Source organism: Anser brachyrhynchus (assembly GCF_964034855.1).
Source record: "Anser brachyrhynchus genome assembly, chromosome: 1".
In the NCBI taxonomy this organism is placed as follows: Eukaryota; Metazoa; Chordata; class Aves; order Anseriformes; family Anatidae; genus Anser; species Anser brachyrhynchus.
Genome location: NC_137694.1, coordinates 207,680,159 through 207,704,642, shown reverse-complemented (window position 1 = coordinate 207,704,642; position 24,484 = coordinate 207,680,159). Strand labels below are relative to the sequence as shown.

Genomic DNA, 24,484 nt, shown 5'->3' with positions numbered 1-24,484 from the left:
TAGCTGGTAGGGTGCTATGTTTTGGATTAGGATGAGAAGAGCGCTGATAACATGCTGATGTTTTAATTGTTGCAGAGCAGTGCTTACACCAAGCCAAGGACTTTTCAGCCTCTCGCTCTGTCCTGCCAGCGGGCAGGCTGGGGGTGCAGCAGGAGCTGGGAGGGGACAGACCCAGGACAGCTGACCCAAACTGGCCAAAGGGGTATTCCATACCATCTGACGTCATGCTAAACAATATATAGGGGTGGCTGGCCGGGGTGGGGGGCCGGCTGCTCGGGGATAGGCTGGGCATCGGTCAGCGGGTGGTGAGCAATTCCATTGTGCATCACTTGTTTCGTACACATTATTAGTATTAATACTATTATTATTATTATTGTTGTTGTTGTTGTTGTTGTTGTTATTATTTTCCTGTCTTAATAAACTGTCTTTATCTCAACTCACAGACTTCACTTTCTTGTTTCTGTCCCCCATCCCAGAGAGGGAGGGGGGAGGGTGAGCGAACGGCTGTGTGGTGTTTAGCTGCCAGCCGGGTTAAACCACAACAGTCCTTTTTGGCACCCAACGTGGGGCACGAAGGGTTGAGATAATGACAGATCTGACCAGAGTGTGTTAAACTAAAATTGGTATAAGTAGTAGACCTACTTAATAGTTGCTAGTCACAATGCTGATTGCTTTAATCTCAAGTCTGCTGTGCCTGTTTTCCAAATTGAATTTTATAGCATGTTACTTACTGTATGTGCTCACTGTCATGCTGTTTATCCTTTCTGGGCCCTGGTTTAAGATCGTTATGGTACTGTGCGGTGTAACAGTGGCTTATGATATGATGAAATTTCTGGTCATGACCCTAACCTGGTATTTGTATTCAGCTCTTTCGTCGACTCTATACTTTGGAAACCATATCTCAGAAACTGTTAACAATTACACCTATTGCCTTTTTTCGTCAGGGAGCCAATCTGTGGAGGGGACAGGGGAAGATATTTTTTCCTACTTGCTCACTCTCCCTTTCTCCTTCACCACCCTCTTATCCCCCGAGCTAGTTACGGTGGTTCTCCAAGATATTGAATATCCTTGGGATACTCAGACCAGCATGTTCTTGTTGTTATGTCTCCTGAATGCGCTTCAGGTTTTGTTTAAGGTTAAACAACTACTTAGGAATCTCATCCAGAGATCTGTCCTGAGGCGAGATAGTTGTGAGTGGCAGGGAGTGTGGGAGGATATGGGCAGGTTTCTAGAACAGTGGGCACCTCCAGTATTTTGGAAATTCACCCCTGAACAACTGCAAAATCCTAAAAAACTGGTAGAATGATTGAAAAAAGGGTGTCATGACTCTGGCAGTTCCAAAGTGACACAAATCACTGTAGCGTGTTGGGTTCTGGCCTACGCCTATCGAGCTGCAATTGATGCTACTATCAACCTAGTGACAGACCCTTTGGCCACTCCAACCCCTATGATGGACCCTGCAGCTGTTCCAGCTCCTGCAGCTGTTCCAGCCCCTGCAGCCGCTCCAGCTCCTGAAGCCGCTCCAGCTCCTGCAGCCGCTCCAGCCCCTGCAGCTGTTCCAGCTCCTGCAGCCGCTCCAGCCCCTGCAGCTGCTCCAGCTCCTGCAGCCATTCCAGCTCCTGCAGCTGCTCCAGCCCCTGCAGCCGCTCCAGCCCCTGCAGCCGCTCCAACCCCTGTGGCTGGGTCAGAGAAACGAGCTGTAGCAGTGCAAGTTGCCCCTGTAGACAAGGTGAAAAAATGGTATAGAGATTCAGGTCGTTTAGAATGCAGAGAGTCTTCTGCTAGGTCTAGGTATAGAGAAGATGAGGCTGGGCCATCAGAGGTGCAGGAGGATAAAGATGAGGATGTCGAAAAATCAACAGTAATTAACCGAAACCTATACCAGCGTGAGCTACGAGAAGTGCGAAAAGATTTTGATCGCTGCATAGGTGAGCAGCTTGTTACCTGGCTGCTCCAGTGCTGGGACACGGGAGCCAATTGTGTGGAATTAGAGGGCAGGGAAGCCAGGTGGCTGGGATCCCTTGCTAGAGATGCATGCATTGACAAAGCAATTGGAGATGGAGCATGATCTTACAGCCTCTGAAGGCATCTCCTGTCAGCTGTGAAGGAAAGGTATCCCTTCAAGGAAGAACTTGTATGTCTACCAGGCAAGTGGACCACTATGGAGAAGGGAATCCATTACCTGAGGGAATTAGCTATACGGGAGGTGATTTATGAGGACCTAGACAACGGACAAATATCCACAGATCCAGATGAAGTCCAGTGTACACGACCCATGTGGCGGAAGTTTGTACGGAGTGCACCATCATCATATGCCAGCTCATTGGCAATAATGGCCTGGAAAGAGGATGAGGAACCCACAGTGGATGAAGTAGCTAAACAACTGCGGCAGAACAAAGAAAATCTCTCCTCTTCCTTACAGGCCTGGGTCTCAGCTGTGGAGAAACTTTCTGAAGAGTTCTATCAATTTAAAGAGAATTTATCTTCCTCCCCACCTGAACATACCAGTGTCCACCAATTAAAAGAGAATACTTCGGAGAAACTTTCTGAAAAGTTCCACTGACTTGAAGAGAGATTATTTTCCTCCCCACCTGTACAAACCAGTGTCTCAGCTATAAGGGGTAAGCGTTCATCCGCACAAGGAAGACGATATGGTGGGTACACACCCTGTTCCACCCTGTGGTTTCACCTACGTGACCATGGAGAGGACATGAGAAAATGGGATGGAAAATCTACCTCGACCGTAGAGGCACAGGTACGTGAGTTGCAAAAGAAAACAATTGGGAAAAGGGGTTCTCTGAAAAGCTTGCTGCTCCAACTTCCAGCAGGCAGTCCTTTAGACACAGAAATGAAGATTCTGACTAGGATTAGAGGGGCCCTGCCTCCAGCCAGGGGGAAGAAAGGGACAATCGAGTTTATTGGACTGTGTGGATTTGATGGCCTGGCACGTCAGACGCACAGAAGTATAAGGCTTTAGTAGACACCGGTGCATAGTGTACTGTAATGCCATCAAGCTATAAAGGGCCAGAACCCATCTGTATTTATGGGGTGATGGGGGGATCCTAGCAGTTAACTGTATTGGAGGCTGAAGTGAGTCTAACTGGGAATGAGTGGCAAAAACACCATATTGTGACTGGCCCAGATGCTCCGTGCATCCTTGGCATAGACTATCTTAGAAGAGGATATTTCAAGGACCCAAAAGAGCTCCGGTGGGCTTTTGGCGTAGCTGCCTTAGAGACAGATGACATTAAACAGTTGTCTACCTTGCCTGATCTCTCGGAGGACCCTTCTGTTGTGGGGTTGCTGAGGGTTGAAGAACAGCAGGTGCCAATCGCTACTACAGCTGTGCACCGGCGGCAATATCGCACCAACCGAGACTCCCTGATTCCCATCCGTAAGTTAATTCGTCAACTGGAGAACCAAGGAGTGATCAGCAAGACTCATTCACCTTTTAATAGTGCCATATGGCCAGTGCGAAAATCTAATGGTGAGTGGAGACTAACAGTGGACTATCATGGCCTGAACGAAGTCATGCCACCACTGAGTGTTGCAGTGCCAGACATGCTAGAACTCCAATACGAACTGGAACCGAAGGCAGCCAAGTGGTACGCCACAATTGATATTGCTAATGCATTTTTCTCCATCCCTCTAGCAGCAGAGTGTAGGCCACAGTTTGCTTTCACTCAGAGGGGTGTCCAATACACCTGGAATTGGTTGCCCCAGGGGTGGAAACATAGCCCTACCATTTGCCATGGACTGATCCAGTCTGCGCTGGAGCAGGGGGAAGCTCCTGAACACCTGCAGTACATTGATGACATCATTGTGTGGGGTGACACTGCAGAAGAAGTTTTCGAGAAAGGGAAGAAAATAGTCCAAATCCTTCTGAAGGCTGGTTTTGCCATAAAACAAAATAAAGTCAAAGGACCTGCACGAGAGATCCAGTTTTTAGGAATAAAATGGCAAGATGGACGTTGTCAAATCCCAATGGATGTGATCAACAAAATAACAACTATGTCTCCACCAACTAGCAAAACAGAAACACAAACTTTCCTAGGTGTCGTGGGGTTTTGGAGAATGCACATTCCAAATTACAGTCTGATTGTAAACCCGCTCTACCAAGTAACCCGTAAGAAGAATGTTTTTGAATGGGGCCCTAAGCAACGACAAGCCTTTGAACAAATTAAGCAGGAAATAGTTCATGCAGTAGCCCTTGGGCCAGTCCAAACAGGACCAGATGTAAAGAATGTGCTCTACACCACAGCCGAGGAGAATGGCCCCACCTGGAGCCTCTGGTAGAAAGAACCTGGGGAAACTCGAGGTCAGCCCCTAGGGTTTTGGAGTCGGGGATACAGACGATCTGAGGCCTGCTACCCTCCAACCGACTTTTTTTTTTTTTTTTTTTTTCCATCAGGGGGTCTGATGCCATCTCAAAGGTTCAGAAGGGATGGAAACAACAATCAGCATTTGTCTTTCATGAACCCCTAGAGAGCCATTTCTGTCACACATTAAATGTACAACAATCTCTGGGCTGGTCTTAGAGTAGTTTTTGTGGAGGCGACAAGTCTATTACATCAATGTAGGGCAACCAGCATCACTATTCTCCCTGGAAGGGCAATTTTAATCCTAAAAATCAGCATTGTTTTTCTGACTTCAGTGGAGCTATTCCTGCTGACACCTGCTGAGCTTCTGGCCAGCAGTTTCCAATTGCTTGATTTTATGGTAATTTCTGAATCAGAGAGGTACATGGACCTTCCCAGGCTGCAGAGCTTTCCCTTCCATTTTAGTAAATCTTTTAGTAAATTGAAGTAAAATTTGTGGAAAAACAAGAATTTTGTACTAAGGGTTTCTATCCTGCAGATTTCCGTAGGAACACCGTAGGAGCAGTTATCTCCCTAGGTAGTCATTCGATATAGTTATGAAGTAATATACCCTAGAAATATTTTTCTTCTGTCATATTTATACCAATTATGTCAAATAGTGAATTTAAATAATTTGAGTTGATTACTGCTGGTTTGTGAAAACACACAGTTTGACGTATTCAGAAGTTTCAATTACTGTATGTGGAATGTAATTATATGGAGTACAAAGCTCCAGGGGAAGCTGTGTTTGCTCAATACACCTTGTCTAACATCTTTACATTTTTTTACAAAATTTGCAGATTTCATAATTTTAGTCCATAACTAATCATCTAGCAGATCTCCCCTTTGAAATCAGAGTAGACTGAGTGAAATTTGCTGATATTGTGATTTTCATTTTCTGCTACCTGAACATATAAATTTTTCATTGTTTCTTTTTTTGAATGAATTCTTTCATTCAAATGAAAGAATGAATTCTTTCATTGTTTTACTTTTTTCTGTCTATTGTTCAAGATTCCTGCCTGCTCCCCCTCTCCCTCCATCCCAAGTACTGGTTTTGCTAGGTGAAGGCTTAGAGTATACAACTTCACTTGTTTACATATAAGTTCCTTTAACAATAAACTCAATAATGCCAAATTATCAGCTGAATTCTTAAGGGTTCTTTAGGGGTAATTTTCTCAAAAGTATCGTAGCACTATCAGCGGTTAACCTTCCCTGAAGAATAAAGGAGCTGATGACCTTTTTTTTTTTTTTTTTCCTGATGATCAAGTCGTATCACCTGTGATTGTAGGAAGCTACTTCCCATATGAAACTGCCAATTAAAATGTGTATTTTGCTTTTAAATATATGAAATGTCAAAGTTGGAAAATTCAGTTCTCTTGAAAGCAGCTGTGTATTTCACTCATGTCTCACAAAATAAAAAAATAAATAGTTACATAAATAAAAATCATCCGTCTTATTATCTGTGCTAACCACAAATAACCCTAAAATCCTTCTGTTCATATTAACTCAAATTCCTGGCTTCGGAAACACCTAATCTTTCTGATATCTTTATTTTCCTTGCTAGTGAAGCTGTTTTCATGTCTAATATGCAATGCATATCTGTTTATTTTTGACAAACAGTGCAACCAACATGAAGACATACACATTTATTTTTTCCTTAAACCATTATGTATCCTTTCTACTCCTTCAATTATCACAACAATTCCAATTATTATCATTAAAATTTCAAATTTCCTTCTTCCTAAAGAGCTGAAAAAATATGCTTTTGAAAGGTTTGATAATGGTTTGATTTGAACTTCTGTTTTAAAAGACCAGTAAAAGCCTTTCTTAACATCTGAATAAATAGGTCTTTCATACCCACAATAGGATAATTTATTTCTGAAAATAAGGAAAAGCTTTTTTTTTTTTTTTTCTTTTAATAAAATAAAATATATGTACTCTCTTGGCTGTGCTCAATTACAATTTGCTTTGACACAGTGCTGCTGAGTAAACATTTTATTGTTATATACGTAGTTCATATACACTCCTAAAAAGCAACCAGTGACGCGTCATTTTCTAATACAACCCATGTACCCTGGTATCATTCCAAAAGAATGTTGATCTCATGTTCTGTTTACATGTGTGTTTTTTTGAAAAGGAGCATCGTACTAAAAGATTAAAGATGAAAAAACTAAAATCAATAATTATACCAGTCAGTTCCATGAGCCTTTGAATTAGATGAAAAATGTAGCTAGCACTAGATTAGTGTTTCAACTATTGATCATTTTCTACATAATAGCTTAGATTATTGCCATTTCTAGTTCTGTGAATTTCTAGATAGGACTCTATATACATGAGAATATATTTCCTTGTCTGAAGACGTGACTAAGGTTTGCGTAAAAGTGTAAGTGTATTTCCTTGTTGAGACATTTGGAAATTACACAAATCTAGAACTATCTGTGGGAATAGTCGAGGAATTGGTTACCTCTTTCATTCATACAACATATTAGTTCTTCATCCTGCAGATAACGAACAGGTTACATAACATCCACAATAATGTTCTCACATTATCATTTTCCAATGACTTCAACTGCTGACCAATTAGTTACAATTATGACAAGGAATATACAAATATGTGTCTTCTGGGTTTCTTAAAAAAATGTTGATGAAATAACTGATATATGAGAAATGAACCACAGAAAAAATCATTTGTAGCATCTTGCTAGAAACACATATATGTACCCTGGCCACAAATGTATGTATATCTCAAACATGCTATCTGTTGTTGATATTGATATTAGCCAAATAAAAGATATGAAAAATAAACATTTAAAAAACAAACAACAACAAAAAAAAAAACAGCAAAAAACGGTACAGATAAAACAAAGCAGGTTCTCTGCCACAGGGACCTTTGGTGAAACTGGTACAGTTCTGGGCAAAATAGCAAACCACAGTGTCAGAAAATTAGGGGTTCCTAGGACATCACTACCTAGGAAGAGATCAATGATGCTGGTAATTTCCTGCAGCTGTTGAAGCCTTCTTGAACTATAATGGACCTAAGACTACATCTTAACTGATTTTTCCTCCAAATATTGTTAAATCTGTATTGGAAAGGTGTTCTTTACCCTGTTCTCCAAGGCAACATAAATACCAAGTTTGTCTAGAAAGTGAAATTATTTCTTTGCCTTAGGAAAATTTTGGCTTCCTGACTGAGTGGAAATAGTTTCAGTTCACCACACTGCCAACCAATGTCAATAATCCCAGCAGCAAAACTCTTCAGGCAGTGAGACTCAGATGAAGTGTTTTCATCACAGGACTTCCAGTAGGGCTTTAACTACAAGTTATTTCAATCAAAACACATTAATTATAGACCTATATGCCGTACATATACATGAAAAACAACCCAGCTCAGGTTAATACAGGTTACCTGTTACTCTTCACTCCTATGTTAGAAAATAATTAGTTTTTTTTTTTTCTTTCTTTTCAAAGCACTAGTACATAATACTGATTTACCTGTGTGTATGTTTAAGAAAAAAAAAAAAATCCTTACATATATAGAATGTTCTGTCTCCCTTTCCTTTTATACAAGACCCTTCTCATGGTCTGTGGACACAGATCTTAAATGTAATAATCTGAACTCCTCTCCTGTTTTGAGTTCCTTACTAGCAGATAGATAGTCTGACTCCTCTGTAACAAATGCACTCTGTTTCATTTGATTATTATATTTTATTGCAGCTGATGTGGAAAAACAGCATTAACTATTACACTAGGAGAGTCATATTTTGGCTTTTACTTTAAAGGATTTAATGAATTAACTTAGCAACAACATCAAATACTATGCCAACTGCACCTCTTAATTAACAAGAAAAGTATATTATAATTAATAAGTTATCTTAGAGGCATAAATCATTTAATGACTTGAAGGTTACAGATCAGTATAACAAAAAAAGAAATACAGGCATGGAGAAATGCATGAAATGTTCCATAAGAGGTAAAACTTTTCATGTATGTGGAATAAATTCAAATTTAACCTCTTTAAGAAGTAAAATCACTACTGCCAAAATATAATTGGGCTGTTTAGGTGAAATGAATCTATAAGTCTTGTCTACCTTACGGGATCCATGAAGTAGAGAATGACTTTCAAGTGATTTCTGTTCAGCAAAGGAAAAATTATTAATATTTCTGTTCAAAAAAAAGTAAAAATAAAATAAAATAAAATAAAATAAAATAAAATAAAATAAAATAAAATAAAATAAAAAAATAAAATAAAATAAAATAAAATAAAATAAAATAAAAAAAAATAAAAATAAAATAAAATAAAATAAAATAAAATAAAATAAAATAAAATAAAATAAAAAAAATAAAAATAAAATAAAATAAAATAAAATAAAATAAAATAAAATAAAATAAAAATAAGGCTAGGTATTGCAACAATTAGTAATGTGCATTGGGTTTAAAGATAATGGTTGTTTCATTTTCAGAATCCTGTTTCACATGAATTTGAGCTGAAATCTTCTGAAGACACTGGAAAATTTGAATTTGCACTATGAACTTTATAGCATGCCTGTGAATCATCCTGTTAAGACTAAATTCATTTTATCTAATTCAATGCAGCTCAGGTGCCCAAGCTTGGAGCACAGTTACAAACTGTACAGCGAGTGTTCTTTTCTATTTTTTCAGGACAGAGCCATGACATTTCTAAGCAACCCTAATAAAAGATGTGAATCCCCCACAGACTCACAGAAAATGGTGATAGCTATGATATGCTATGCTTGCTAGATCTTTTCTTTACTCCTAAAAGACAGTTCAAAGGGAGACATTATTCAATTAATACAGAATAATGCTGTGACAATTACAGGCTATCAGAGAAAGAAAGAAAGAAGTTAAGCACTTGAAAGAGGAAAGGAAATATTTTAGTTTTTTTTTTTTTTTTACTTAGTATAACTATTTATCATGATAGCATTAACTACCAACAAAAACAGAGATCATTTCTAGTGATGAATAGAAGGAAAATTTGCAACTACTTTTTCAAAGTCATGCTGCCACATTTTAAGGGTCAAATTTCTCTGTTAAGTCACAGAATCACAGAATCACAGAACTGTAGGGGTGGGAAGGGACCTCGAGAGATCATTGGGTCCAACCCCGCCCGGCAAAGCAGGTTCCTTAGAGCAGGCTGCCCAGGTAGGCATCCAGACCGGCCTTGAATAAAAGTCCAAAAAGAAAAGAAAAACTGACATTTTTTCCTAGCAAATATTTCAAAATATTTGCATGAAGACCCTAGATCTCCTATTTCATCAACAAGAAAACTTTTACTGAACCCTCTGGTCTCTATAACAAGTTGGGATGTCTACATATAAAATTTAGTTAAAGTCACATTAAAAAAAATATATTTTATTTTTTAGTTATTTAGTCTCAAAAAGTAGAAAAAAAAATGCTACCAAAGATGCTACCAGGGCGAATCTGGGCCAGATCTCAATATCATAGTTAGACACTTGAGGCCATGACTAAACTGAGTATTGTGCCACAGTAGGAACTGGTGTCATTCCACCAGTGCTGCAAATAGATAAAAATAGAGATTCCCTTCAAAAGTTCCCCCTGGTATGACATAAAAATCAGGATTTTAGTTCCCATTTCACTGTAGATTAATCAGAAACTGTAGATTCACCTTGCACAAAACTGTCTTGGTGGGTGAAACTTCTAATGGAATGCCATCCAGGAGAAGTTGAGCAATTTACCAGGTCAGGCCATATCAGACAGTGTTTCTGTATTTATATAAATAAGATAACACATCTGCAGTTTTGCTTTTGACATAAGAAGATGATTGCGTTGGACAGTAGAAGCCCAAATCCAGTTGTGAAAGGCAAATCCATGAACAGAGAGACAAAGAAGTCTGAAGTCTTCATTTCATTTAAGATTATTTCAGAACTGCACTCAATATATTAATCCTAGGACTGTAGCTGAAAGATCTGCTTCTATTAGTTCTGATTATAAATGCTTTCCAGTGTGCCCTAAAGCAATTTTTCTCTTCCCTTCTATGGGGTGAATTTGGGTTTCAGCACCATGATCCAGCACCAGAAAAAGAACATTTTTCCTTGTCCTATGGCTCATCTGCTACTTAGTCCCAGAACCCAGTGAGGTATCAGATTTCATCTGAGTGAAGGTACCAACCACTAAGCAGCAGTTAGCAACAACTCTTGTTAATGTCACCTCAAACCTTGAAGATGCCTGATGTTTAAAGACTGTTCTAGTAGAAGGCTGGCAAGTCTTTGCAGCCTCCGTACAGGGTCCCGGTCTGGTTTAGGAATAAAACTTTAAAAACAAGGGATGTATTAGAATTTAATCCAAATTCTTTCACAGGTTAAATATAAACATATGTATAGGCAGGTCTCACCCAACACAAGTATAGGCAACCTGCCCTTCTTGTATGAGTTACAACATCTTTTAAGTCATGCTCTTTTACATCAACCATCATACAGATAGTCTGTCCAACATAGGTTCACTCTATGGTGGTGAATATATATATATATATATATTTATTATAAATATTTTGATGAAATTCGGAAGACCTTGTTCCCTGCTTTAAAATAAGTACAATTTCTATTTTATTTTCCACATAGAAATGTCATTCAGGCACTGGAAAGATGATTCAAGATGTTTCTGTTTAAGATGATTTCTAGCCTGAGATATTTCACAGATTTTAACTCTCATTCCCAAATGAGCTCAGGTAATAATCAGTGTCTTATTAGAAAGCTTTGAGAAATAACATGCCTTTTCGATCTGCTCACAAGGTCAAAAAAACTTCCAGCAGGATTTAATATAAGTACATGTACCTTTTTTTTTTTTTTTAAACAATGTTAACAGTTTGATGAGAATATCAATTAAACATGACTGTGTAGTTAAGATTTCCATCTCCATATGCAGCTGCAGCAAGTAACTGGACTGCTAATCAAAGCAGCGTTATAATTTAGCACTGATGAGGAAAGCAGTAGCCGTCAGAAGGGAATGACAGAAAGGAGGCAGCTGCTTTCATATCATTTTAGTGTCCATTTCTTTAATGAGCCTGAGGAGACAATTCCCTGCTGACTATTCATTAATTAATGGGATTTACGAGAGGAGAAGAGCTATCAGCATGCAAACAAGTAGAGAGCAGGTGATGACAGTCTTCTGTTTGCAGGGAATGAACATATTGAGGAAAGGAAGCTTTTGAATAAAGTAAATTGTCTGAAAATGATATTTAACAAAATGCTAAGTGCCCAGTTCCTGGGCTGGACAGTGCTAAAGTGTGGCTTACAGCTTAACTGAAATCTGTTATTAAACTCGACTTCTGAAATACCCATAGTCAGATCAGAAAGAAAGGAAGACACAACCTGGGGGATTCAGCAAATGGCTCTTTCCCATTCTAAGTGAATACCAATGTTTTGCTCTGATTTGACTGCATTATTAAATAGTTGGACAGATCCTGCTAGGAAATGCCATTGCCTTCTACTTTGGTCTTTCCAAGTTATCTCAGTGGATTGTTCTCTGGGAAGACTGAGATGCTTTGAGTGAGTTTTGTAAGGTAAGCCCAATACTTTCTCAACCATAGAGATCTCAGGGTACAGGGCAGATTGTTCCAAAATCAACCCACAGAGATTAATAAAAAGAAAACAATATCACAGCACTAGGCAACAGCCACCTTTTTGTCAGGCTGGAGACCCTTTGCATATGTATAGAATCATAGGGTAGCTGAGATTGAACAATTGGTTATCATCTCATGGTATCTGTTCACAAAGGCATTCTTTAAGTATCTTTGCACAACTTGAATTCATGTAATGTTAAACAGCCTCAGGTCAGATTTCAATTCTTTCCCTGATCAGAAAGTGTAAAGTAGCTGGATTTAGACATATTTGTACTGAAAAAACTCCTGATAATGTTTATTCTGTCCCTTTTCTACTGAGGGTATTTTGTGTAGGACGTGTGAGCGACATAGTAGAGTTCAGTTCTGCAAGTGCGAGCTCCTTGAAGACTTGATGTTAGCAGCACGTGTCAGAGCAGCCATGAGTCTGCTGTAAACAGAATGGGCTGAGGTGGCAAAGACTGGACATGCGAGAACACTCCATATTAAACATGGAGTTTTAAACTCCAAACACTACCCTATTGTGTTTTGGGGGTTTACATTGGAAAGGACACAGTGACAATCACACTCACACAATATGTCATTCCTAGAAGTCTGTTCCACAGAATCTTGCATCTCTTGAATATGCAGTAGCCAAACACAAGGATTTAATTCTTGACACTGTAAACCACACACAAACTGCTCCACATATGTTCACAGGGTGGATAGCTATAGCACATGCTTTTTATACTAAAGTTTTTAAATGTCAGAGATGTTATACATTTCTCTCAATGGCTCTTCGATCAAGTGAATGATAGAGAAACAAACAAGGAGCTGAGCAATTCTATCTGAAGTCAATGGCAGTGACTTAATACAAGACATATCTGACGTGCATCATAAAAAAACCAACAACAAACAACACATGGCAATTAATATGACAAAATATGGAACACAGGAAGCCCCTCTCCCTTTATATTATAATGTTTTATCAAATGAGTAATATCTCAGATTGGGAATGTAGGAGGATTTCAATAACATCTTGGAGGTTTGACTAAATAAGGATAATACAGAGATAAATAAATAAATACAAGTCCCTAATTCCATCCTACAGAATTATGACTTTGTTTTAAATATGTCTATTAAATATTCTTAATTTTGTTGCACTGCTTGCATCTCTGCATTAAATAAATAAATAAATAATAAAGCTAACAACAACAACAACAACAAACTGTAGCTCCAGGTGTCCTACGAAGACCTCATTTTTTTATTGTAACATAAATTTCTAGATCTCCTGGAAGAAGGTAAAAACTTTTTTAAAATGAATGGAAGAAAATAAATCAAAGATGAAAGTAAAAATATGTATTTTAAAACATTGTCTTCATGTTTAAGGCTGTCTTAGGTTTGTGTCTGATTTCTTCTGTACTGGCAGTTATACAATATCTTCTGTCTGAGTAAAATGCACTAATTGGCTCCAGCCAGGTTTAAAACTTTATGATAATTTCAGTACAAACATGAAATAGAAAAGAAAAAAAAAATAAAATCAGCAAGTAAATTATAATAATTTCCTTCTCACTATATCCATGCAGGACTGTGTGGTAGATGGTAGAAGCTTCACTGCAAAATATTTTAACTGACTCCTGATAAAATGTAGCAGCTTGCTTGAACCAGCCATTTCTTCAGTGGAAATAAACTGTAGTCCCCCTTGAGATTAAACCACATGCTGCCAATTACAAACATGCATTCAGACTGAAACTCTGGCTTCTGTATTGTAAAGAGCAGTTTTGAAAATTTCAACTATTTATCTCCTTCCATGGCTAGAAATATGTCATCTTTAATCCAGCCACCAATGAAAATATCACACATAGGAATCCATATAACTTGCAAATTTGCTGACACGAGTTTTGTAGCAATGGTGTCTCTGAGAAAAGACAAGTAATTGTAGACAGGTGGGTTTCCCAAGACAGTGCATATCAGACCTGGAGCCAGGATGCTAAACTGTTACAAAGATTTCTCCATACCTTAGACAGAAAATCTAGCAAATGTTGAGTTATGATTTCTAAAGGAACCTAGTAGATAGGACACAAATCCATATTCAATTCAAAAGGATTATGACACCCAAAGTTATAACCAAAACCATATCATAGTTAATAGGGAATATACATAATAAAGGGAGCAAGAAAACAAAAGCACAATCATTGCTTTTCACTTTAAATTTTTACCATTGAAATCACCATCTTAGTATCTCTTTCATGCCTACTTGGCCTGACTGTGCTGAGCACCTTCGGTCCTGGTCAGGATAATGCGATTGCAGCAGGTACCAAAATTCACAGTACAGGTACCCCTATTCCTGGTGCAGGAGCCATGGTGTACCTAATGGTGACTAGGACTTCCAAAACCAGCTCAACTTATTACGCTCTGCAGGCCTTGTTAAAGCATAAAATTAAAAGCTCTATCCATTCATTTTGCAGCACTTTTTCCTCTGACACAACATGCCTTTCCCATACAGCAAAGTCTCCAGCACCATCCCTAAACCATGAATTCTTAATTGATTTTATACTCAGTTGTACATCAAAGTTGATGACAGGTGTTTCTTAAAATACACATAGGCCACATCTAATACTCTTACCTTAATAACACCAGCAGGAGGTCTGAACAAATCTGGTGAAAATGCGGCCAATTGCCTAAAAAAAACAGGAAAAAATATTAAGAAGAGTAAACATATATGTAGAATAAAGGACATAATCAAAGCCATGACTGTAAAATATATGAAGGTAGCCAAGCTGGTGCAAACTTTGCATGATACTTGAGGATACTCACCCTCCTCCTCTCCCAGTATTTTATTAAAACTGAATGTAGATGAACATTTAGATATATTTACTGTTAATATTAATTTTCTGTTCCCAGGTCTGATCAGAATACAAAATTTACCTATATACTGCATCAGAAATGGTAGAGGAAATTAATGATGACTGAAAAACTTTCCAGTCTTTTGTGATATGAGTAATAGGACAATCAATTTCAAAATAAAAGTTGAATCCTCTCGTTGTTATTTCCGTTGCCACTTTTTTTTTTTTTTTTCCCAATTCTGGGGGGTATCAGTATATTCTTTTCATATTTAATGAAGGTCTAAGACCAACAAAACTAAAAAAATCAGACACTTAAAGTAAGAATTACTATTCATTTATTTCAAAATGTTAAAAATAGTAACATTATCATAGTGTTCCTCATGCAATTTTAAGACAACCAATAAAAAATAAAGGCACATAACCCCACGAGTAATGAAAAGAGAGAATTGTTGGCAGGTTATGACTAAATTTATGTTTTAGTCAAAATATAGGACCAAGGGAAAACTGAATAGAATTTAAGGAGGGAAAAATGTAAAGCTTATTAAGAAACATTTCTGCAATTTCTTATTGACCATCTAAAACTCATTGTTACAGAATATTTCTGAAGCCAGAAGTGGTGGGCGTCAAAACAGTTAAGAAAGAAGCCCCATGTCCGACTTTATAGAAAGGTAAAAATTAATATATTTAAAGTCTTGCCTCTTCTCTCTCTCTTTTTTTTTTTTTTTTTTGTTTTTTCCTTCTGTTCCAATTAGAGACCTTATCACCCAAATAGTTTAAACTGTGTTTCTATGACAACATTACCAACTGAAATACTATAAAGAAAAGTTTGAGGGGGTTGTATGTAATGGTTCAGATATACATCACTAATTGTGGGATGGGAGAAAAAGCCCAAAGGCAAGAAGCTGTATTATCGTTGATTATTACTGAAGCTGAATTATCACTTCAATTTCCTCATTCCCCACACTAGTCAGTACATAATAAGCACCTAAGTTAAAACACTCATTTTAGAACCCTTTAAGGGTTTGTTTTTCCTGGTAAATCCACTAACAACCAAAGAAATTCAGTCTAGATCCTTCTCCTCAAGTTTACCTCCTACAGGGAGCTTATTGTTTCAGATCCAAGCTTCTGCTTCCCCTTTTGCACCTTATTTGGCTTTAATATGATTGCATAGTTTAGAAATACCTCTAGAATTGAAGACCCCAGTCAAAAGATTTCACTGAAGACAAAAAGAACCTTCGTTTGCAAACTCCTAGTGTCTGCTTCCCACTTACATATTGTTTGTAAATGTGTTAAGGCAGATGAAAACTTTGACTTCTGCCAGTAATACCGAGGAGAAGCATTACTTAAAGGGAACAGCAAAGAAGACATTAAAGCCACAGCTGGAATCCACAAAATATCCTGAGGACGAAAGTGGTGGGAAAGTATAGCCATTAGGTCTTTGGAAAGCTACAGAGTTATGTGACCTTCGACAAGAAAGTTTCTCCAGTTATACTAACTGCAGGAGAACGCAAGAGCAGGGGTGGGGCATTTAAAATCATTTTGGATGTGATGAAAGCTCTAAATTAATTTCTCTAGGAAGTAAGGATGGGTTTGACCATGTTTTCTATATTTTATTTAAGTCTGATGGCTAAGGATGGGTTTGACCATGTTTTCTATATTTTATTTAAGTCTGATGGCTTTGTTTTGTCTTCAAGTTTTTGTATTTTTCCATTTTCAGTTCCTAAAGAAGGATAGGAGTCAGTCAGGCAAACAATATATTTTTTCTTCTTGTTCTTTTTTAAAATTCCTGTTATTAGAATTGTAAATCCTGGAGATCCATTCACTCATAATGAGGGATCAACAGTTGTTTCATATATGAGATCTGCAATGTTTTTGTTTAATTTTCAACAGGAGGAAAAAAAAATAGTGAAGATCACAGTTAATCAGTAAGCGATGACAAATAGTCCGACCAATCCTCCAGAACTGCAGTTCCATACTTTGCAACTGAATAATCAGCTGCTTCAAACTCCACACTAGAGTCTACTCTACAATTTACACGAGAGTGTAAACTCCAGTTTACTCTTCTCCCCTATCCCTATTTCCATAAGATTAATATTAACTTGGCTTTAGCATTATAATGACAATGGCAAAATAAATTCTGAAGTCACATGGTACACGTGAATACAATTTCTGTATTCGATTTGGGAGGCAGCAAGCATGAATATTCCTCACTCATATTATTCTGTGGAATATTCTGCCCGTATGTCAAAGTCTTTTGACTTAGTCCCGTCTTCTTTTTGATGGCAAGAAATAGGCCAGTCCTACCCAGAAAAGATGATTTCTATCATTGCCACTACCTTATATGTTTATACATGTTTTAACTGACATAGGTTTACATCTAGCATGCCTGATAGTCCTAGAACTTCCTACAGTTTTATGCTGGTGTGCTTTTATTGATTTCAGTTGCATTTCTCCAGGTTCACCTTGGCATTACTAAGTTACTGAGACTTGCACTCATGTTTTTTATAATGTATGATGGTTTGGGATCTTTTCGAATGGATGTGAAACAAAACACCACTCTGAACAATTAGACATAATTTATGTCAGATATTATTATTTTACTTTATTTTCCATCTATTACAATTGCACATGACTTATTGGAGTTACTGGTTCTTGTGGAGAAAAAAAAAAATCCTCATAAATTCCACTGAGTAACAAACTATTTTAAGTGGTAGTATATTAGAGTAGCTCATAAATATGCCTCATTTCAGCACTGGATTTACTATATTTTTAATTTTCCAGCAGATTGGCCATAGTTTTAAAGGTTTCATCTAAAGCCGTCTGGTCTATTTAAAGGGTACAATGTATTTAACTATTCAAAAGGCACTTGATCCTGTGAATGTACTTTGGTACTAATAGGATAGTCATTTTCCAGTCCAGTAAAAAGCTATTACTCACTGGAACACAAACAGATTGTGAGAGGGAACACTCATGCTGATGCCTGGCATACTGACAAAGGGAAATGGGAAATATGTCCCTTTCCTGAATTAAGTTGCATTGACTCTATCTGTTCCAAACATTTGGCTCAACTCCTTTCTTCTCATGATACTTATGACAATAATAGGATAATAGATTTATGGCATGAAGGCACTGACCTTTGTCAGAGGGAACATTTTGACAGGAAAAGATGTGATATGCTGTTATGCTCTATAATTTTGACAATGACTGACAGTGTGGCTGTATGTCAACATAGTAAAGCTTATGCTTATGTTTTTACATTGTCATTCTTGGATTAACTCCTTTTTTTGTTGTTGTTGCTGTTGCTTTTATTATTGTTGTTGTTTTGGTTTGGTTTTAGTTTCTTTTGTTGCATAAACCTTTTCTAATAAAATTACTACATGGAGCCAAATCATGCTGTTAGGAAGCCTTGATTCTGAGGTCACCTCATACCCACAGGTGTAAATTATGCTCTAGGGAAAGATGGGTTTTTGGTAAGGTCACCCTAGTGAACACTGATGCTTCTTCTGATCTTTTAATCTATGCTGAGGGTACACTCATTTTAAGGGCATACAGTCTATATTGCCTGCATTGTTGATCAATGCTGTAAAACATTTGATTCTGCTCGTTTTTCCATTGTATGACTGGATTTGATGGAAACTGGGCAAGTTTAAACTCAGAAAACAGAAAAGAGATCTTACTGAATGTAATCTGAATATTTAGGATATGATCAATTATATAGATGAAACTGTTTTTCTGTCTTCAGGTTTAGTGAATAGAGACATTTTATCACCCTCGTAGCAAAGAATTTCATCCATAAGAAAAAGACTATCCAGGTAGTTAGACAAGGTGAAAAGGAAACTTTGCACAGAGAAGGTCATCTGTCTAAAAATAGGATGCAAATATAGAGTATCAGCATTTATTTATTTATTTATTTATTTATTTTTTAATTAGAAATTGTAACTTCCAACATACAGTTCATTAGTCAAACTTAACTGTTTGCACTTCCTCTTTTTCCGTTCTAAGCAATGACCTCATATTTTAGGGGACAACAAAATAACAATGTGGTATGGCATGCAGTGTTCAACTCTTCTTTCTTTTTTTTTTTTCAAGTCTATCAGGAAGAATGTCCTCAGTGCTGTGCGGTGCAAACAAAATTGACAGCCTTTGCCCTGGAGGATCTCATCCTGCACACTCTTACACATGAGTAATTTCATTCACTTGGGGTTTATTTCTGTTCCCAGTGAAATCACTGGTGAAATTTTCAGTAACTCCAGCAGAGAAGGATCAAGACCAAGAATATTAACATTGACTTATGTGAGAACTCTTAGAGAAAAAATCAAACCGGAATACTATCAAAGCAATGAAAACTTGTTTCCTGTCTTTCACCTTCCGTGATTTAGGTATTAAATTGCCTAGATGTAGCATCACTTTTCATTCAGCTTTCTGAGTGACATATAATGAGGTTTCATTGTTCACTATGACACTTTGACAAATGTTGTGTTACCATTGCTCTTAAGAGTGACTATACAAAACATCCCAACTCTGGAAACATGGTACAACTATAGTGAGAATCCAAATGAATAATGCATGAAGCACGAGAAAGGAAGCAAATGTTAACTAATTTCAAAATGGGTCAAAATCATGACAATTTAGTTGGTGACAAGTGAAGTCATTTTTCTAAAATATTAACCAACTGTGTCCCTTCTTCTAGATTGATTTGCACAGCAGAAAAGGTTGTTTTCCAGGCAGAAGGGGAATTTCCTAAATGGAGGGGAATTCAACTTCTACATGAGAGATATAATGAGAACCAATAAATTAGGCAAAGTTCCTGTTTACCTAAGTTGAAATATTGATGGCCAAGCCCATGAGAATGCTAATGTCTGCATTCATCATTTTCTTTTTTTATGTCTTGAAATTTAGAGCACAGTAGTACATGATGTGATAGATCTATATATCATAGATACAGTAACATTAGAAGAGGTACCAACTACAGAATACAAATATAATGTAACTGAATATTTTCACTTTATTCCACAGAGATTTCAATTTTATCAGCTAAAATGAGCTGGGATGTGAAGCAGTACTGAGGATAAACTGTATGGATTGAAGTACTAATAGATGATTAGAAGATCTTTTCATTTTTATATTAACAGTGACTAGAAGTTGGTATGAAGGCTATGTGACATGATATGGTGGTCTTCATCCAGTTCCCAGATTGTGACAGCATATGGCTCCTTCATATGGTAGTGTGATCCAGACAGTAGGATTGTAACAAACCTTTTCAGACAGAAAGGTACCATATGACTGCTTTAATATCTTAAGTTAGGAGAACAAATGTGATCCATATAACTAAAGACCTTTAGCTGCAACTTCTGAAGAAAGTATTTTGAAGGAGACAATAATTAAATGAATGAAGACAAGTGGAAAATTGTATAAAAAGAATACTCATTTACCACCTGAACACTTTAGTGAAAAGACGATCATTTTAGAGAAACAAAATATTTTATAAGAAAATGCAAGCCCATCTAAAGGGTCTGTGCACATATGCACAGGAAATCAGACAGGAGGTTTTTCTAAACGTTTATGCAGAACTGAAGAGCTATGCATTTATTGGTGGGATAATTTGTTAAACTGGAGTGTGTCAATGGAACATAGTGATGGATGGATACACATGTGCATGGAGAGTACATGTTAAGTTCTTCAAAGGAACAGACAGAAGTCCTTCCTGGACTTCCTGACATTAAGGGCCAGGATCAGAGTGGAGTGGTAATGAGAAAAAATGATGAAGTAGCTAACCAGACTCACACTCATCAGGCTAGTGAGTTTTCTACTAATGTCTCTTACCTGGGTCCCAGGGTAAGAGCAGCGGAAGAAGACTTCCCTATGGGTTGGGTCTGGTCAGCGTATCAAGCCCTCCCACAGAAAGGGGAGTGATGACATTCCCCTCTGTTCCCTTTCCTCAGAAGGAGAACCTATGACAGCAGTCATTCTTTTTTTCATGAGGGGGGTGGTCATGTTACAGGACAGTAGGCTGACTTGTTCTAAGTCCTCTGTCCAATATAGATGGACCTTCATCCACATCATTGTTTGCCCGTCCATCAAGTTCCAGAGCCTCATCCCTGCTGTGTAAGGGCAGCTGGGAAAGTGAGGTAGGCAGGGAGGGGATTCGCCTGCTGACTTGAGCAGAAACCTGCTTCCATTCCCCTTGTCTCATAGGTCTCCTCCTTTTCCCGGGTAGAGAAAGGGTAGGGGATCCTTCATTTCTTGTGTTGTTGTCACTGATGCATCTGTTCCAGGCATGGTAGAACATGATTCCACCAGTTGATCTCCTCCTCTGACTCTCTAATACTCCTCAGCCTGCCCACCTCCTCCTGAAGCTCTTCCACAAGGCTGAGTAGTTCTTCTCCCTGGGTACAGCTCCCACATGTGTACTCAACTGCTGCTGTCAGACACTGAGAGAAACCTTGGGCACACCCTTCAGCCTGAGACCTGTGTGGCCACTTCTTCCCTTGGGAGATCTGTCTGGGTAGCTACACCACTTTCTGTGGCTGGATAGATCACAGGGGATGCAGAGGACATGGCTTTCTGCCAAGTGGATACCATGACTTGGAGCTTCTTGTGAGAGTGTTACAACTACTCTTAAAAGTTAGCTGAGTGACAGCGCCCTCCCTGCATGCCCTCCTGCACAAGCTGCCACGCAAACTGCCATGCAAACTGCCACACATACTGTCCCTGCTGATGAACCATGGCCTGTTTGACTGCCCTGGTTGCTCACACTTCCTAAGGCTACCTTTTGCATGTATGGCGGTGGCTGCCATTACTCCAGGCCCCATCATGCCTCATCAGCTGCTCTCATGAGAGGTGCTGGCTCCTTTAGAGTTTCTGTACTCCCCTGGAGTTTCCCCAGCTCAGGAACCCCCCTGTATGCTGCGATGCCCCACTCTGCTTCAGAACATGCCTGCACTGGAGCTGATTGCCTTGGTGACTGAAGAAGATGAGTAGTAAATAAAAATGTTGCCTTCAGGACTTCAGGAAATCTGTTAGTCGGCATCCCATGGAAGACTGACTTGAAACACAAAGGGGCCAAGGAAACCTGACTGATCTTTGGGGACAACCTCCTCAAAGTGCCATAATTGCCCATCCCAATGTGAAGGTGGTTGAACAGATGTAGCAGAAGATAAACTTAGATACGCAGGGAGCAGATCTGCAGAAAAGGATGTGGTGCCCTGATGGATAATAAGTTGAACATCACTATCTGCAGAAGGTCTTCACTGCCATAAGGACTAAGCAAGTCTGGTGCTGCTTTTCCCTTGACAAAGGAATGTCATGATTCTCCACAACTCAGCTCCCAAGAGACTACATCTGTAGTACAGTGGTTAGTTTTGTGTTCCTCAGAATGATAACTGATAAAATGGGGAGAGTCCAGTAGAAGCTACGAAGATCTTCAGTAACTGGTGCCAGACTCATCTCTGAGGTCCACAGTGAAAAAGGGAAATTCCCTTTGGGTATCAGGGTAATGTTTTTCATGAAGAGAGTGATTAAATACTGGAGTGGACTGCGTACAGAAACTTCAGAGTCTCCATCCTCGAAGAGGTTCCCTGCGCATCCTTGAGCAATCTCATCTAACTTTGAAGCTTGTCCTGCAGAAGACCTACCGAAAGTTGGACTAGGTAATCTCAGAAGACCTTTCCAACCATAATTACTAAATGATTTTTTTAATTTAAGTATACAGCAAAGAACTTATGAATGGATAGTAAACCATAGTTCCCTGGCAGAAAAACTGTCCCAGAATAAGTGGGCTGCATGCATAATTTTCTTTAAAATTTCACCTGGAAATTTTGGTAGAACAGTAACTGAAAGCTGCACCACAGGGAAAAAAAAAATCTGAAACCCTCAGCCAATATTAATGTTGAAAATTTAACTCAAGTATTTTGGGGGAAAAAGTTTTTTAAAAGTAAAAAAAATAAATAAAATAAAAAAGTAAAAAGGAAGAAAAAGAAAAGTAAAAAAAAAAATCTTGAGAAAATGATTTGCAAGTAAAATTGGGTCGGGTGTAATATGATGGGATTCAAGCTTTTTTCATCTAAAACTCTGGCTCACGGTACATCTCCTTTGCACTGATCTGTTATCTGAATGCTGAGCTAGTAAGACTATTGGGAATTCTCATTCTGTATGGAAAAACCTAGCTGGCAGAGGAAGCATGTATAGCTGGCTTTGCTCCAGGGTAATGAAGACAAGGCTATTTCCAGAGCAGGGGTGGGAAGCTAAAATGGATACTGGTTTTGACAGTAATGAAGAAGACTATCACCTCTCTATTTGAGGACCTAAGTATGTTGAGTAATGAGACTACTAAAAATAGATACACTTTCCACATAAATTGTGGTAAACTGTTCCTCCCCCCCCCCCCAAAAAAAATGTTCAGAATCATTGTTTTTTGTTGTTGTTTGTTTTTGTTTTGTTTGTTTGCTTTTTGTTTGCTTGTTTGAAGTGTTTAATTTCTTTTGATTAAATTAATATTAAAATTATAAAATAATCAGAGAAAAAATAACAAGTGCATTACTTATTATAGGATTTATTTTTTTTTTCTTCTGTAACAGTTACATTATTTTCCATAGATATAATTCAAATGTGATGCTGGAGTCTGATTTTTTTTTTTCTTATAATTCTATAAATGCAAAATGGCAAAACTATTAAAGTTATTAGTGAATATTTTCATGGTTTTCTGAAAACAACATTTTACTCATACATGTCCAGTCTTCCTTAATCTTTTTTTTACAGCAAGGGATAACTGCTTATAGCACAGATATAAACAAAGTAATCAACGTTTTTAAGCACATTTCCTTTAAAACTACAGCCTCTAACCATTTAGGATCACTTCTCAGAGAACACATGAAAGAAACTCATTTGCTGAGAACTAATGAGAAAAGCATCAGAACTGTATCAACCATATATTTATATTTTCTTAGGACATGCTGCTGAATTCCAGATAAACCTGACCCGCTAATAAATTTTATTTATGAATAATATCAGATTAAAAAGAAAAGAAAAAATACACAGTTTTCAATATATCTGAGAATAAAAATTCTTCCTCTGTTACCCACAATCACTCTGCTTCTGGATTTCTGACAAAATTCTAGACAGGAAGATTTGTGCAATGTGCACAGAATGCATTAATCTACTGCACTACAAAGTCCATTAATTTTGAATACTGCTATCAATTACACTACATGACATAGTGAGAACTACATTATTACCTTTATAAAAGTGCCTTTTCTGATAGGGATTTGGCCAACCTCTTTTCAGTGGTTTGTGGGGATAGGACAAGGGGTAATGGCCACAAAATGGAGCACAGGAAGTTCTGCACCAACATGCGGAAGAACTTCTTCACAGTGAGGGTGACAGAGCACTGGAACAGGCTGCCCCGGGAGGTTGTGGAGTCTCCCTCTCTGGAGATACTCAAGGCCCATCTGGATGCCTACCTGGGCAGCCTGCTCTAAGGAACCTGCTTTGGCAGGGGGGTCAGACCTGATGATCTCCTGAGGTCCCTTCCAACCCCTTCAGTTGTGTGATTCTGTGATACTGATGGCTTCATTTTTACTCTGGATACTTTGTAAAGTTTTGTGTATGCACATGGTTAGGCAGAAATCTCAAACTCATATGCATATATGTTACCTATTTTCATGAATATTGTTTTCATCTTTAGTATCACAATATCAGGATGCTCATTT

General features: G+C 38.1%; 1 protein-coding gene and 1 long non-coding RNA gene across 4 annotated transcripts in view; one reads left to right on the top strand and one right to left on the bottom strand.

Moving 5' to 3' along the window:
- Positions 1 to 24,484, bottom strand: part of TENM4 (teneurin transmembrane protein 4) — a 1,681,110-nt gene that overhangs the window by 1,092,753 nt on the left and 563,873 nt on the right. For all 3 annotated transcript variants that reach the window (XM_080576311.1, XM_080576312.1, XM_080576313.1), the window contains exon 4: positions 14,558 to 14,612. The gene's annotated coding sequence lies outside the window, so the exon portion shown is untranslated. The remainder of the gene's footprint in view (positions 1 to 14,557; positions 14,613 to 24,484) is intronic.
- On the top strand, positions 273 to 19,785 carry LOC308187915. The gene is made up of 3 exons (XR_013945004.1): positions 273 to 305; positions 15,372 to 15,445; positions 18,867 to 19,785. It is a non-coding gene; the product is annotated as an uncharacterized lncRNA (long non-coding RNA).